The sequence below is a fragment of the Harpia harpyja genome, chromosome 22 (assembly GCF_026419915.1).
Source record: "Harpia harpyja isolate bHarHar1 chromosome 22, bHarHar1 primary haplotype, whole genome shotgun sequence".
Taxonomy (NCBI): Eukaryota; Metazoa; Chordata; class Aves; order Accipitriformes; family Accipitridae; genus Harpia; species Harpia harpyja.
Window position 1 is genome coordinate 18,100,367 of NC_068961.1, and position 6,052 is coordinate 18,106,418.

A 6,052-nucleotide genomic window follows, 5' to 3' on the forward strand; every position below is an offset into this window, starting at 1 on the left:
TCAGGGATAGATTTCCCCAGAAATTCAATAAGCATTTCAATCAGCTAAAGCTCATTTAGTTCAAGGCATGCCCAAGAAAGGTGGATCCTTGGTTTGTCTATTCCCCTTTGTTGGTCCTAACTCGCCGTCTTTTTCAAAAATCAAAACAATGACAAGCATTACTTCCGAATAGCTTGCCAAATAGTTATTTTGCATTATGTCCTATATTAAGAATCACTAATTTGCATTATAGTTTTATTTTGTTACAGTTATTTTGTTTTGCTTACTTCTCATGTTGTTCAGCGATGCTGATCAACAATACAGAAAAGCCTAAAGGAAAACATGTAGTTTCTGCATCAGGGTCTTCACTTTACAATACATTTGCGTAGCACATATTGCAATGGAGCTTTGATGCGACTGGCTTCTGGGAACAACTGGCAATATCAATATTAAATAATGACAATAATACCCAACTTCCTCACTTGCTTCATTTTAATCACACGCTTAGTATAATTCAAGTATAGCAGGTCACCATAAAGTAGTGTATATTTTTTATCTGATTCACTCTTATTTACACTGAACAGGAACAATGCAATACAGCTGGTGTCAGAGAATGAAAAAATTGAACACATTCTATTTTCTCTTTCAATCCCTTAATTTCAAATTTTTTATGACAGCTTTCTTACAACAGGTGTTGAAAAGCTAGTTCAGTTCAGGTTGCCTGAAATTTCTCACAATAAAAGCCTTACTTTTAATTGCATACAACTTTGCCAGGCATCAGGCTACCAGCTGAAATTTTTCACACCAGATGTCTGACTTTTAGATTGAATATTGATTTTCTTTTCTTCAGCATTTCAGCAAAAACAATATCAGTTGCTTCTGAGATTTGCGTAAACATTGAATAAAGCAGCAAGAGAACTTGACTGGAGCTATATTCTAAGTATATAAATCTGTACAAAAATGCCATCTATTCCCTTAGTGAGCTCTGTAGGTAAAATTACCTGTATTTGTGAAGCACTAATGCTCTGCACTGCAGAAATACCTGGAGAAAATCACCAGTTTTGTTTTCATTGCGAAGTTTGAATGAATCGTAATGTGGAAGGCCACATGATTAATGAGGAAGATAAATGGAAATAGTGAAGATTTACTCTTATTGAAAGAGACAGACATCTCAGGGAAAAAGTAGTGCGTGATCATGCAGTTAAAGCCTATCATAAAAAGTACGTGGAGAGGAGAATTGTACTAAGATTTCACACACAGTCTTAACTCTGCTTTTCTTATGTTTTTAAGTACTAAACTTTACAGTCTTATCATTCTTTCTCTTTTTTTTTTAATACTGTAGACTGACAGAAACTATGGCGCACAGTATTAAACAATACGTCACATGTAGTATTTGCCACAGTAGGAAACAAAGAACTGTTTCTTTGACATTTTATCCAGTTTACTATCAAAAGAGTCACATCAGTGATCTACACTGTCTGGAATCCTGAACCCTGAAAGCTCAGAACTGCAGCTGCATCTGTATCTTCCTGCAAGGTAACCGGGGACGGTTAATACCTATCAAATATATCTTCCAAAAGAGTTCTCATCCAGGTGGTTTTTCTGAACTGTTGAGCAAATGGTTGGATAATTTCTTTGGGGACTCCATGGTTAATAAAGAAACTGCAGAGGGAATCTAAGATGGATACTATCCCCAAACCCACAAACTGATAGAGAGGCCCTTTTTTAGAATAATTCTACCATAAACCTTTCTGTAGCATCTGTCTCAGGAAAGTTTTTATTACAGACCTTAAAGTAAGCTGTAGTAAAAGCTTTCATACTAAGGGAATGCTCATCAAAACCCTGCCTTTTATTTTTTATGGAAGCTGGTTTTTTTTTAAGTAACCCTGTAATCCAGTCTCATAAAATGCATAATTACACCATGCAAATTCTAAAGCATAGAAATCTATCAGAAAATAGAATTTTACCTCAAAGGTATATTTAGCCAAATAGATATTTATTCCTTAGAGGTTTTACATCATGACTTAAACCTGGGGCTTCTCAAACACTGTGAATTACAGTCCTTAACATAGATGTTCACTGGGATTAGACTTCAGTTTCTGTCCCTCACATTTCCTATTGTTCAGACTCCTCTGAAAGACCAACTAGCAGGAAACATTAAGAAAAAGAAACTGGGTGGCAGTTTAGCCTAACTAACGGGCCCTAAACAAATGTTTCTATTTTGATCAGCTCCATGAGTTGTATCCAGCCTGACCTTTTTCTAAGCAAAGACTCAGTGATGGACATAGGTTTAAAATGCAAAAATCTTTACTGTTACCAAGAGGGAGTTCAAATAACTATATGCAGGCTCAAGAAATCTTTGGAAATATTGTAACATCTTTGCTTAAAAAAATGACAAATGTTGTACATGAAAGCTAACTTCCACCGTTTCCACAAAATAGCTGTGTAAAGAAATTAAGGAGGAAAGGGTACCAGATATAGCTGCAGAGCAAGGACTGATGGGAAAAGTAAAAGCTCAAGTTAGGCCACCTAATTTGGGATGAAAACCTGTTCTGAAACAATCTGAGTAGGGACTGCTACCTTTAGTCTTCTGCTCCTTGACAGGTATCCTGCCTCTGCACAAACTCTCCACAAAAATACCCAAAGGATTTGACTGTCACTGAAATAAACACTCCTTTTAGTATTTGAAAAATTGCCACAAAAAAAGAAAGAGGACTTGAGGCCAGTTTCTGTTAGTGGAGTAAATCTCAAGTGCATTCAGCAACTCAGTTTGAGTTGTTCCAGGTTTGCACTGTGGCTAATTAAAGTAAAACCTGGCCCTTCATCAGTGTTTCATAAAGCCTATAAGGTAAAATTGAGAGCCAGATAGCCTAGTGCAGGATGAGCCTTTGGAAGCTTGCAGCAGGCAGGAGTGAGGATGCAGGGTTATTTGCAAAACTTTATTTGCCAAGGCACCAATATTCATCAGATTACTCTGTAGCGCTTCATACTGATTGATCTAACTTAACCTAAAATGAAAGAGCAGTAAGGGATCTTCTGTCGACCCCCCCTACCTGTCAACTTCGGACTGCCCCACTGTGGGGTTATCAACTCTACTACTGTCGCTGTTCAGAGCCAGACTTTTACGAGAGGCAGCCCATGGTGATGGGCAGCCACGAACCACCGCCAAGGACAGAAAAACTTGAACACGTAAGTTCAAGGTGAGTAAATGCAGGCTTCTGTGCCAACTTACTTAAATATGAAAACTAAGTTTTAAGATTTCTTTTCTGAACAGTGTGTTTTCAAGCTACGTTCTTTAAAAAAAGAAAATTATGTTCAAATGAAGAATAATTGTTTTAGAAGCCACAAACTGCCAATGGACTGCCTCTTTCCTGGAAAAGATGACCTCAGTTCTAAGCATTTTGATAGCAGAAGTAATTCTCCTTGGGAATGTGGTCAGGTCTAGTCCGGAATCTGCCTTGCAGTTGCAATCAGTATCTCTAGCATCATAGCACATCTTTTCCCAAGACCCATAAAATTTACTGGTCCTCATTTGTGCACACCCTCAGATACCATGAGAAACGAGCTTTGTGTATGGCTGTGGTTGATGGATGCTGTTGGGGTGCAGCTGGTAGAACGCACACAGGGATCTAGTGTAGCAGGGTCCTTTCCCAAGAGAAAGCACCGGAAAACTACCTGAAATAGTAATAGTGGATGAGCAAAGAAGGGATAGTAAATTATCAAATCAACTAATGTTCACATCTCACTAAAATTATTGTCTCGGTCTTTCCCAGCTACATGCAGGTGAAGGCAGCTTCAAAACTCAAAGCCGTATCAGCTCAAGGAACCTATAGCTTAAATGAACATCTTATGAGAGAACGTATGGTTTCACTTATTTGTGGTTAAGTAACTACAGGAGTAGATACATGTGTAAGGTAAAACTTGGCCAGTGCAGTTGATTCGTTGGGTGGAAGGTTGCAAACCATTCCTGAGTATCAAAGAGACAAAACTTGTAAAAAGAGGCTACACAAATCAAAAAAAATAAATGTTCAGGATTCATTTTAATGAATTTCAGTAAAATATAATTAATTTAGAATTAATTTCTTTCTAGACATGAAAAAAACAGTTTCCCCACTCCAGTGCCATAAACAGCTGCTAATGAGGCCCACTAAGGACAACAGGAATTTGTTATAGTCCTCAGTGAAGACCGAAATTGGGATTTAATCTAAGTGTTGTGGTTTAAGTGCATGTATTGCAGGTGTTCTGGAGCTTCACCCTTTTCTAGGGCATGGGTTTAAGCCCAGCTGGCAACTAGGCACCACGCAGCCACTCGCTCACTCCCCCCCACTCCAGTGGAGAAAAAAAAGAAAAAAGTAAAGCTCATAGGTTGAGATAAGAATGATTTAATAACTAAAGTAAAATAAAATGTAAAGCTAACAATAATAATAATAAAACATAGTAATAGTAATAATAGTAATGAAAAGGAATATAATGGGTTTTTTTTAAAAAAAGGAAAAAACAGACTAAAATGTAATTAAAACTTTCTGTGAATTTCATTTAACATCCATTTTAGCATACAAGCATTTTCTATTACATTTTAATTGATGGAACTTGTTTATTTATTCCTAATTGAAACACCCTCAACATTGTTTCCAAGGTCTCTGACTTCTACTTACTATTTATATTGTATTTACTTATGACAGGATTTCTGTTTAGAAGGCGCCTCGATGCTCGCCTCTGTCTAAAATGTGTCTCTGTTGCCTTTTACTGGGAGGAAGTTTTGACTGCAGTCTCCCAAAGCAAACATTGCGTCACTCAACAACCCCTGGGACTGGCTGACAAAAATCGTAACATTTCTAACCTTTAATTCTTTGGCCACCTTTATTTGGGCTTCTTCAGCCGAGCCCAGGGACTTGAAAGCAGCATTACGTACACAATTTATGAGCATGCAATCATAATTTATTGCACATAATGGACGTAATAAATGGCTGGGGCTAACATGCTACTTGGTGTGATGTGCTCAGCAGTCGGTGAGCAGGCAGCCGAATTTTCTCCGCTGGCCGGGCAGTTGGCAAACAGGAGGAAAGTGCCAGCCCTTGGGTCATTCCTTGCAGTGGGCCGAGCTTTGCCGATTTGCCACCGTCCTCCTCTCTGTTCTTACATCTTCCCACATCGCGTTTTCCTCTTGAGTCTGGGATGGTTTTCTATTTTCTGCTTTACATTAGTTCTTTTACCAATCTCAGTTCTGTACTCCTGTGGGCTTTTTATTTCTACTTTTCTATCCTTCGTGAGCCAATGGCCCATGTTACCTGCCTCTCAAGAGCGGGCAGTGACTGCTACAGCTCAGCACCATCTTCCCTTTGTAAAAACTGGGGCAAGGGCACGTGTGGGTCCTCTTTGCACGTGTACCCTTATTCTCAGCACATTGAGGCTCATCGTCAAGCATCATTTGGAGACAGAGAGCAAGAGTCCTTTCACGGGAAAGCCGAACTACCATAGTGGGGCAGGTGAGGTTTAGAAGAGGCATGGCAAAAAGGGAGAGCCCCGAGAACTAGCTGCCCTGCACGTTCAATCAGGTTTGGAAGGGAGCTGTGGGGAAAGGTGGTCCTGACCAGCCCCACGCAGCCGTGCCTTGGCTCGGTGCTTGCCCAGCATTAGGCCCAAGGGTGGTGCAGGATGGGTGCCAGGGAGGGCACGGAGAGGGCAGAGCTCCCCTTCCCGCTCCCGACCTCTGCTCTCTCCCCTTCCTCCAGCTCTCTTTTCAGCACGTCTGCTTTGATCAGCTTATTCTTTTCTTCCTCTTCCCTGTCGGTTTGCCATGATCCCATTCCGTCCTTTCTCCCCCTCATTCCCTTTTGTTTTCTCCCCCCGATTTTACTTCCTAACCCTGTTCCCCTGCCATGACACGACAATCGCTCTCCCTTGACTCATCCTTACATCCCCCCAACGTCCCCTAGCCCTCTGACGTCTTTCCCCCTGCCTCCCCCCCAGCTCTGACGGACACGGTCCTCTCACCCCACTCAACCCTCCTCCTTTATAAAGGGATTTTCCTCTTTTTTTTTTTTTTTTTTTTCATCCACGATCCCCCCCGCCC